Source organism: Myotis davidii, unplaced genomic scaffold (genome assembly GCF_000327345.1).
Source record: "Myotis davidii unplaced genomic scaffold, ASM32734v1 scaffold1042, whole genome shotgun sequence".
NCBI classification, from domain to species: Eukaryota; Metazoa; Chordata; class Mammalia; order Chiroptera; family Vespertilionidae; genus Myotis; species Myotis davidii.
This window is the reverse complement of record NW_006293398.1, coordinates 142,076-153,898: the sequence shown is the minus strand read 5'-3', so window position 1 is coordinate 153,898 and position 11,823 is coordinate 142,076.

The window sequence follows — 11,823 nt, the reverse complement described above, 5'->3', positions numbered from 1 at the left end:
TTGAATTGAACCCAGGACCCTGCAGTCTACAGGCTGATGCTCTAACCACTGAGTCAAACCAGCTAGGGCTAACGTCTTAATATTAACTCTAGAAACACAAAAATTCAATTTAAAAGGCTTAAGAAAAGGCTTATAAAGGTGCTGCACTTACGTTCTTTGTTAGACTGGTAATTAGAGCACTTTTGATATCATTTCACACCTGACCAAGTGCCTGGAAAATTGGCCAGCAGTAGCACATGAAATTGTGAATAGATGACAGTCTCATACTCATATTAATCTAAATGTAGTAAATAGCACCGTTTTCCCATTTAAGAAATGCAGTTTCTTTTACTATTCATGGGAGCAGTAAGCCTTTAAATTCCCATTTGCCCCCAGGCAGAGAAGAGCCACTCAAGTGCCTTTGTCTAAACACCTTTGAGCATTTGTCAGGAGCTAAAACACAGTATCACCACAGGACTTCTTTTCTGGATGCCAGTAAAAAAGGTCTCAGAAGGTTCTTTACTCTGTTCTTTCACGTCTCAAATTCACTTGACTAGTCACAGGTAGGCAGATAGAAATGGGGTAAAACTTTTGTAACTCACAATAATTTTGTACCCAAATAGGCTAAGAGTGTTAGTGTAAGGCAAGACAGAAGCGTGAGCCAGCAGTCTGCTCCGAGGAGGCCTTGGAGCTCTGAAGTCCCGACAAAGGCCATCTCAGCGGCCCTGTGTCTCTGTGTCTCCAGCCAGGGGCGGCGCTGCCCCATGAGCCAAGCTCACAGCAAGGTCACCAGGCTCTGGCAGTCCTTGGCAATGGTGGCACCCCACTCTTTCAGTGCCCTCGTGTGGCGTGGCAGCTGTCTCTCCAGCAGGAACCCCATGGGTGTCAGGAGCGCTAGCACTGGGCCCCAGCTGGGGCCTGGGCAGTGTTGAAATAGCTCCTGCATGGCCTTTTATAGTTAATTAATATTCTAAGTATATTCAATATGGAAGGCAATGCACTATGTGCTTTAGATGAATTGTGTCATGTAATTATAAGGACTTTCCCAAAAGAATTAAAAGTCTCTAATATGTGCTAATGCAAGACATATGAGGTTTTTTTATTGTTAATTTCATTATTTCTCTTTCATATATGAGGAAACTAAGGATTAGTGTAGTTTGTTTTGGTAAGCCTTAGATCACATCATTCTTCCTTTTAGGTCTGGTCAAATAAGTGAATCCATACCCATCCCCGGGAACAGACTTTTCAGGCCATTTCACTATGGACATTCCCTTTTGCTGAGACCATACTTTACTTTTGGTAAGCAATAGATCACATTACTTTTTCCTTTTAGGTCTGGTCAAATAAGTGAATCCATTCCCCTCCCCGGGAAACTGACATTTCAGGCCATTTCACTGTGGACATTCTCTTTGGCTGAGACCATACTTTACTTGCTGAGCTCACATTCCCTTATCCCTCCCCTCGGGACCTGCACAGAGAGTTCTCTGCCCAGAAAAAGCCCACCTAAAGTCCTTTAAAAACTGCCACCTCCTGTCATTGGGTGCTGGAGCCATCCAGACTCAGCCACCTGGTGTGCGGATGATTCAGTAAATTCATAATCCCTCACCATTCTGGCCTCGTGATTTCCTCCTGCAACTTCCTAACAGTTGGGAGAGTGATGCTGGAAGAGGGTGTGGAAGCTCTGAATCTCATCTCACATACCTTGCCCTGTGTACCTCTTCCATCTGGCTGTCCCTGAGTTAGCCTTTTACAATAAAGCAGTGATCTAGTAAGTACAGTAACATGTTTCTCTGAGTTCTGTGAGCTCATCTAGCAAATTAATCAAAACAAAGGAGGGAGTTTGGGGGAACCTCTGATATAACCAGTTGGTCAGAAGTGCAGGTGACAACCCAGACTAGTAATTGGCATTCTGAGTTCCAGGGGACCATTGGAACCTCAAATCAAGAAGCACAGGTAAGAAGAGCCTGGGTTACAAACTGATGTTTGAAGTGTGTGGGGGGAAGGTGGGGATTGGTGCTGGCGGGGGGGGGGCAGTCTTGTAGGACTGAGCCCTTAACCTGTGGGATCTGAGGCTATCCAAGTAGATAGCGTGGATGTCCAAATCTGTAGAGTATTTTATTTGATCCAAACAGAGTGTTTCCTCTGAAGAGATATAGCATCTGAAGAGGCGGTAACATATTTCCCTGAAAAATGTTCACCTGAAACCCAGTTCTGATAGAGCTTGAAGCTGCTGCCTTCAGGCAGTTGCTACCAGCATGATGAGAACGCCAAGTTGATAACTGGCTTAGGGCTGGGTCTGTTCTGGCTCCTCTAGTCAGCATGGCTCCTGTTAGCTGAACATCAGATGACCAGATTAGCCTGATGGGGGCTGCTTTTCATAACTGGCTGTTCACATCTCTCTCTAGATGCCCAAAGAGTCCTGAAAGCCATTTGGGAACTTGTTCACCTTCTGCTAGAAACACTCACCAACTCTTCCCTCTAATCACACTGATGTCAACTAGAATTCATCAGTGGTTGCTAATAGCAAAGTCAGGCAGCTCTGCTCAGGATGTGGAGGTGCCAAACTGTGAAAGGAGCCTTGCACTGGTCATGTTAAAATCCTTGTTGTAGTTTAAATGGCTGTGTTGCTGCTTCTGCCCTGGGTTCTCATAGCATCCCCACTCTGTCCCCACCCTGCCATGGGAAGTCAACTGAAGGTCCCTTTGTAGTGAACTGAAATCTAAGGGAAAGTCTAAGCATTACATTACAGAGCATTAGTGTTCTTTTGGAAATAGCTTTTGGTCCTTCTGTTTTTTATTTCCAAAGTGTCTGATATTTGAAATTTTAGTATTTTTTTTTTAGCCTAACAAATAATACCGTTTTTTTCAAGAGCCTATTAGCTTTTCACTTTTTACATTTTTATCTTTGCATGTTGTTGTAGTTTCTCTGCTACCTAGAAAAACTTCGTTAGGATGGCTTACTGTCTGTATTATTTGAAGAAGGAATAAGATTGTAGGGCCCAGGTTTTAGATTTTTAAAATGCTATGTAATGCAATCACCAATCCAGAAATTAATATTGCAAGAGAAGGTTGGACAAGTCCCTGTAAGGGACAGCACCCTGTAATCCACTGCTCACATAATAGTTGATATGGTCTAATCAACTAATGAGAACAGGAGACATTTTATTCTCTATACCTTATGTTAATGACTTGCAACTTTTGGGAAATGTTTGAGGCATTTCCCCAAATTAACTTATTAAATGTCCTCATGTACACATGTACATGTAACTTTTTAAAATATATATAAGAGGGCAGCTACTTCAACTCTTTCTAGGATATGTGGGCTTTGATGGCTTTTATTACTTGTTTTTCAATAGTTTTTAAAAGCTGAGATTGATTGATTGATTGATTGATTGATTTAAAAACATGGAATGCTTCACAAATTTGCATGTCATCCTTGAGCAGGGGCCATGCTCATCTTCTCTGTATAGTTCCAATTTAGTATATGTGCTGCCGAAGTGAGCACAAGGTGAGTTTTATTTAGATTTTTACTCTTCATGTTTCTTGCAAGGTTAGATTACTTTCATAAAAAAGAGCTAAATTCTCAAAGATTTGATCATTTAGGGAAACAGCTTACATGGCTGGGGCATCACTGATTTCCTAATTTGTGATAGGTGGCAACAAAATACAAATAACATGGCACGTCTGTTAAAAATGATTTTCTACAGCATCTATAAGATGGTGACTACAGTTAATAACACTGTATTCCATATTTGAAAGTTTCATGAATCTCATCACAAAACACATTTACATTCTTTTAGGCTGTTAGCCCCCAGGATTGTTTTCTATAAATTCTAAGCTTAATCCTATTATTCATGTAATCCACTTAATTTGGCAAGTGGGTGTGGCCTTAGGGGAGTATAAAAGACCCATCTAATAAAAAAAAAAACAGGGTAATTGACTGTACCTTCACTATGCTTCCCATTGGCTAATCAGGGTGATATGCAAATTAACTGCCAAGAAAGATTGCCTTTAATTTGCATATGTAGGAGCAGTTATGGGAGATGAAAGGGGAAGGACGGAAGAAGGATGATCAGAAACCCAGGTGGTAGGCAGGAGCCAGGTGGCCTTTGCCCTGCTCCCTAGCCCTGAATCAGAGTACTGGGGCGCCTTTGCCTGTCCCCAGCCAGTGATTGTGATGGGAAAGCCGGGTGGCAGGCATGGCAGCACCCCCAGGACCCAGGAGCCACCTTGCCTGCTGCCCATGATCCTGATTGGGATCTAAAATCCGGGCTGCAGGCATGGCAGCACCCCCAGGACCCAGGAGCCACCGTGCCTGCAGCCCTTGATCCTGATCACTAAGGCTTGGAGGTGGTGCCGTTCTAGGGCCCTTGAAGGCTTGGAGGCGGCTCCAGTGGTGTCGCGAAGACTTGGAGGTGACTCGGCCGGAATAGACATTGACAGGGACAGGGGGCTAGCCTGCAGCCTCCACATCTGAGCGCAGACCCAGAGAGGAGAAGGCGGGCCTGCCTCCAGCAGAAGCAGCGCATGTCCCTTCCGCCTCCCACGGAATCTGCACAAGTCCCTCCATGCTCCAGCAGAAGTGGTGCGACTCCCTCCCACCTCCCACGGAATCAGCGCGGCTCCCTCCTGCCTCCAGAGGAAGCAGCTCAGCTCCAGGCAGTGCACTGGAGTTCCTGCCAGCTCCCGAGGAAGCAGTGGGCAGCCTACTGCGCAATATTGCAATGGGCTACTAGTCTTATCATATAGTCAACAAACTTTCATTAAATTGGTAGCTATTTATTGCTACTAGTCTGAAAATTCTAAGAGTAAAGACGGTATTTGTGTTAGTCACTACCTTTTCGCACTATTCAATGCAACACTTAGAAAATAAATCACAATAAATGTAAAACGAATAAATGAATAAATAAATGTGCAGTATGCTTACTCCCATGTAGCTGTGAAGTTTTTCCTAATTGGGGCACATAATTCACTAAACATAAACTGGAATGTATTCAATTAGTAGCTTGTATGCATTGAGACACCATTGAAATGCAAGACAATAATAGGAGAAGATATTTGACATATCTGTATCCAACAAATGACTCTATAGAAGGAACAGAAAGAATTCCAAAAGTCAATAAAAAGAGGACAAGTCAACTAGACAGAAAAATATTGAAGGGGTAATTTGAACAGGCATTTTACTAAAAGAAAAGTATCCATAGATTCGTAAGCCTATGAAACGTGTTCAAATGCATTTGTCATCAGGTAAATGCACAGTCAAACACAAAAGACACAGATATTAAAATAGGTAAGGTACAGTGGGAGCAGAATAGAGGAAACAATGCTCTCATCTATTGCTTAAAATAAGCTGGCATAGTCTCTCTGGCAAACTCTTTGTTAGTACAAGTTAATACACTATGACCCAATGATTTCAGTCCATGTTACACACCCAACAGCAATGCATGTGTATGACCACAAAGTGGATATGTGCAGTGCCTTCATGGAAGCACGTTTCATGCTTACCCAGTTGGAAATGAGCAAGTTCATCAACAGTAGCATGAGCAAATTGTGGTATACTCATATAGTGGAATACTCTGAGACAAAACAATAAAAACAATTGTTATACAGAGGGAAATATATCAATCTCACCAGCATACTTTTAAACAAAAGGAATCACACACAGAGGGTATATACCATATGATTTTATTTATATAAATATCAAGATATGATCATTAGAATCAGGGCTTATTAGTCACCAAGATATGATTACCTTTATGGAGAGGGTGTTAGACTTGGGACAAGGTAGGCAATCCTGGGAACTAGATGTAGGAGTATGTTACCTTTGTGTTATGCAATAGAACATTCTCTTAATTTCTTCATCATTATTCCATAACTAGAGGCCTGGTGCATGAAATTTGTACACTGGGTGGTGGGGGTTCCCTCAGCCCAGACTGCCCCTCTCACAGTCCGGGAGCCCTCAGTGGAGGTCGAGGCGACCTGGCCATCAGCGGAAAGTGACGCCCCCATCACCCCTCTGCTGCCGGGGGTTGGTCCTTCAGCCCAGTCTGCCCCTTCTCACAGTCTGGGAGCCCTCAGTGGATGTCCTACTAACAACTTAGGCCTGCTCCCCATGGAGACCGGGCCTAAGCCACAGTCTGGCAGCAGAGGATCAGAGCAGGTGCCGTGTGTGTGTGTGTGTGTGTGTGTCCACTGGGGGCCTGCGCCCAGCCGCATTGGAGGCTCAGAGCAGGCGCTGTGTGTGTGTGTGTGTGTGTGTGTGTGTTTGTCTCCTGGGGGCCTGTCCCCAGCCACACCTTGGAGGCTTGGAGCAGGCGCCCCTCTGTGTTGATCTCTCAGGCTCCTGGCCTCCACTGCGTGTTTTTCTCTCCCTTGAGCTGTGATAAGTTTGGAAATTTCCATTCACAGAGAAATCTGAGGCTACCTTCATTTATCTCCTCTATTTCATCTTCTGTTCTCCAGATTTTGTTTCCTCCTCTTTCTTGTATATGCTCTAATTGTTCCTTCGGGAACTTTCTGAAAAAGGTGTATGAAAGCTAAAGACCATGCATGTCTGAAAATGCTATCTATGCCACACACAATTCTTCCATAGTTTGGCTGGGCATCAACTTTCGGTTGAAGATGCTGTACCCTCAGAAATTTGAATTCATGGCTTCATTGTTTTCCAGTCTTCAGGATTGCTGTTGAGATTTTGGGCCATTTGATCCCAGTTCCTTTGTCTCTGATATTTTTTAAAAGAAGATTTTTAGTATCTTCTTTTTTTTTTCTTAGAGAGTGGAAGGGGGAAAGATGGGGGAAGAGAGACAGAGACAGAAAAATATTGATGTGAGAGAGACACCATAATTTTAAATTTATACTGAATAGCTCTCAAATGTGTGTGTTCACCAGTCACCAGGAGTAAACAAATGCTCACAGCTGGGGGGTGGCTCCCTGTATGTGGAAAATCAGCCAGCAACTTTAAAACTGCTGTAGAAATCAGTTCAGTGACAACAGAAGCAATTAATACATGGGATGCAGTGTGGTCACGTGCTAATCATTCCTTGATTATGGGTGGTGCCACTTGGATTCAAGTATGTAGACTATGTTTGTAGACATGTAATATGCATTTATGTGGTAAGATTACTACAGTGTTCTTGTTTTTTGAACATAAGGCCTATTTTGTAGAATTGGTTCTAAGTAACAGTGAATTAATAACAAAAAATAACCTGTAAATTCAATTATAAGCAAATCTTGGTTAAAAGCATTTTAAAGTTGACAGGATGTGAATTTTCACATATGACATAAGGACAGGAACTTTTTGTCTATTACAGCCAAAGCCCATTAAATCGTGGTCCCCCAAATGTAGGGTTTACTGTAGTAAAAACCTGGGACAGATTTTCATATTATATTAACCCTTTAGTAAGTTACTTATTGAGGTACTTAAACACTTTCCTTTATTCATTATTATCCAAAATAGTCTCACTAATATTAATAGTAAATATGGCACTGTATTTTATTATAAGCTATCTTACAAGAGATATATTTTATTCTTTTTTTTTGTAGGCAATAAACAAATTCAGCAGCTATCCACTGTATCACAGTGTTTATGAAATGAGGTACATTTTTATTCACTGCTGTTCTATATGATCAAATATTTTCTTCATGTCTATAAATGTATTTTTACTTCACTCATGCTTATCTTATAATATACAAAATGTAAATACTTTGTAATATACCAAGGAAACAGTTTACTTTTTTGTTTTATTTGCTTCAGCTGTAGAGCAATACCATTAGGTCCTAATTTCTCTTTCAGACTCACTCTTTTCTGCCGTGAAGAACACTACAGAAATTGCTTCTAAGTTCAGCGAGCAACTAAAAGACTTGAATAAAAACAAGTATGTTTCACAAATACAATTTAAGTGTATAATAGATATTCTTAAAAAGAGATTCAAATGGACATTTTTGTTGAAATATCTTTGCAAGTTTTTGCTGCTTCTGACCCTTCACTCTAAGCATTTAGGCTGCCATGTGTCTCAAAGAAAGACCCACTTCTGACATCCTGAGTGGCAACGGTGCTGCTGAGAAATGCTGGTGCCTCCTTCACTGCCAACTCATTAGTGCAACGTTCCCAGCTGACCATTGAAGGGCCTCCACCATGTGACCAAAGCCTTCTCCAGCTTTCTCTCTTGTGCTTTCAGTATCTGTTCATCATACTTCAGCCAAACGCTCTTATTCCTGAACACACCTTCTCTCTCTCTCTCTCTCTCTCCTTAAAGTCATTATCTCCACAAAGAGTTATTTTTTCACTTCTGCCTGGGAAAATTCTACGTATAACACATATTGTAAAGCCATCATTTTAGGATTAATTCTGTATAAAGTCACACAAATAAAACCTAACTTGAACATATTTTTAGATGAGGAAAAGTAATATTTAAACATGAAGGATTTTTTAAGTTAGAATTTTGTGGATGAACATCTATGTTATCTTAAACACCTTATGATCACACAAATATCATATCCTTGAGTATCAATGCACAATTACATAGAAAGAGCCCTGCATTGAAAGGTTGCTGGTTTGATTTCCAATGAGGGCACATGCCTGGGTTTCAGACTCCAGCCCAGGTAGCAGGCAGCAGAGATCTATGTTTCTCTCTTTCTCTCCCTCTCCCTCTCTCAAAAATTCAATAAAAATCTTTTAAAAACTACATGGAAATATAAGAATAGATGGTCTGAAAATAAGCTAGTGCTCTCTAAGGATGTATTTGTAATGAAGGATACATAATAGATCAATGGGGAAAGAAAGACATATTCATACATAATGTTGTATAAGTTTCTTTAGCAACTGATAAGTGAATTCAAGGTCTCACTTCACATTGCATCCAAACATAAGCAGCAGGTGTGGAAGAACTCTTTAGTCAAATTTTAAAATTGGGAGTAACATTTCGAGTTTACAAGCCACAGGGAACTGATAATACAACCAGATTTGAGAACAATGCAATGGTTAATTATATGAAACCTAATTATCAAATACAAAGATAAAAGAGTGGGGAACCTCTTCTGAAGTCCCTGGGGGACAGGCTGTCTCCTCACTAATGTCAGAGGATGGGAGAGGGGGGAGCTCACATTGTCCTAAGAGTTCCTGTCCTCCCCGCCCCCCCCTACCAAAGACAGTTCCTCTTTTCTTGTGTTTTTTTCACATTCCAGCAAATGTGGAAAGGGAGCAATATAACCATTATAAAAATATTTTTTTGAAAATTAATAAGAAAATTTAAAAGCTCAAAGTTGGAAAAACTGCTGGCCATGTCCATTGCCAAGATAAACAAATTTAAAAGAGGATGCTACCTGTACAGAAACAGATATTAAAAATATTAAAATTCACTAATAATTAAAAAATATAAATGAAAATAATGTTCTGTTATGTGCGTATCAAATTAGTAACTATTTTTTAAAAAAATATATTTTTATTGATTTCAGAGAGGATGGGAGAGGGAGAGAGAGAGAGATAGAAACATCAATGATGAGAGAGAATCATTGATTGGCTGCCTCCTGCACACCCCCTTCTGGGGATAAAGACCACAAGCCAGGTGTGTGCCCTTGACTGGAATTGAACCCAGGACCCTGCAGACTACAGGCTGATGCTCTAACCACTGAGTCAAACCAGCTAGGGCTAACGTCTTAATATTAACTCTAGAAACACAAGAATTCCATTTAAAAGGCTTAAGAAAAGGCTTATAAAGGTGCTGCACTTACGTTCTTTGTTAGACTGGTATTAGAGCACTTTTGATATCATTTCACACCTGACCAAGTGCCTGGAAAATTGGCCAGCAGTAGCACATGAAATTGTGAATAGATGACAGTCTCATACTCATATTAATCTAAATGTAGTAAATAGCACCGTTTTCCCGTTTAATGAAATGCAGTTTCTTTTACTATTCATGGGAGCATTAAGTCTTTAGATTCCCATTTGCCTCCAGACAGAGAAGAGCCACTCAAGTGCCTTTGTCCTAACACCTTTGAGCATTTGTCAGGAGCTAAAACACTGGCTGCAGTATCACCACAGGACTCCTTATCCAGATGCCAGTAAGAAGGTCTCAGAAGGTTCTTTACTCTGTTCTTTCACATCTCAAATTCACTTGACTAGTCACGGGTAGGCAGATAGAAATGGGGTAAAACTTTTGTAACTCACAATAATTTCGTACACAAATAGGCTAAGAGTGTTAGTGCCTGGGCAGTGTTGAAATAGCTCCTGCATGGCCTGCACCACCAGCTCCACATGGATTCTCTGATTTGGGCGATAGCAGGCCCGGGAGAGCTGATAATACTGTTGAACCTGTGAGGCGATGGAGCACATCACTGCAGCCACAGGCATGCACAGCAGCCCCAGGGCAGTGGCAGGCCTCCTGGAGCAGCACTCCAGGTAGTGGGTCATCTGCCAGAGGGTGCATAACCTCAACTGGTTCTCCATAGCCTGGCATATAATCAGTTCAATATTCATAATTCAATTCCAACTCCCACCCCTAAGGGTGAGTGTGTGTGTGTGTGTGTTTTCAAGTTAGGAGATTAAAAACAACAGGAATAAGAACATAAAGCCAAGCCACAAAGAAGTATAGAATGAAAGTGCATACTGTTAAGATTTCTACCCTTGAAATTCAGCCACAACCATCAGATAGAATGAAATCTATTACCAGGAGAAGCAAAAAATATCATAATAATAGGACAAGAAGATTGCAAGTTTTGGTGCAGAGTCAAGAGGATTATTGAACAAGAATAAATTAGAAGCATGTGTGGATCAGATCACAATAAGGGTTAATCTCCATAGTATATTAACTCAGAGTTGAAAGGACCCTATACCAAGTGGATACTGCTCACTCTGACCCATGTCTTCAGAAATGTTTTGATAGCTTTTTTTCATCGTTATAGAAGTTTAGACAATCTTCAGGGAACCTCATCAGCCCACTGCAAACTTTTGCTCTATGAAATCATTGTGCTCTATGATTTCAGAATTTTTCTAAGTCACTTCAACTAATTTATATTTCAGGACACCGGTCCCATGACCCACAATGGTTATAGTTTCAGACCAATAACTCAGCACCCATAGACTGTACTGCTATTGAGTAGTAAATATGTTGTCAAAGTCATTCAAAACCTTCTAGTTTTGTGAAATGTTTCTAACTTAAAAAAATGTTCACAAAAAACAACAGTTCTTTAAAATAAAAAATATACACACCAAGTGCTTATAAAGCACTTCAACCTAATTTTCTGACAGAACTCAGAGTTTGTTATTTATGTAAGAAAATATTTATTTTTAATTGCCTTATAAGAAAATATTCTCCACTGTAAAAAGATTTATAATCAAATAATGAATTCAAGTGCAGCAGAGAGGATTTTTAGGGTAGTGAAATTATTCTGTATGATACATTATGGTGATTACATTTCATTATAAATTGTCTAAATCAATATAATGTACATTGCCAAGCATGAACCCTAAGGTAAACTATGGGTTTATCTATGGGACTCTGGGTGATAAAGAAGTGTCACTGTAGGTTCATCAATTATAACAAATATACCACTCTGATGGGGGATATTCAGAATAAGGTAGTCAGTGGGCATATTGGAAACCTCTGTATTTTTCCCTCATTTTTGCTGTGAACATAAAACTGTTCTCAAAAGTCTATTTGAAAAAAATCTATGCAAAAGACCTATTGTAGTTAATATATTTTATGTTTAGAGTGAAGGGCCATTGAAAGTCATACATGGTCACCTTATGTGGGTGTAAAAAATGTAAAATCAAGCAATGGAATCAAACCAACTGATCTCATTATCTATCACCAAATGTTGTTTCCATTTTAAATATATTAAACAATAT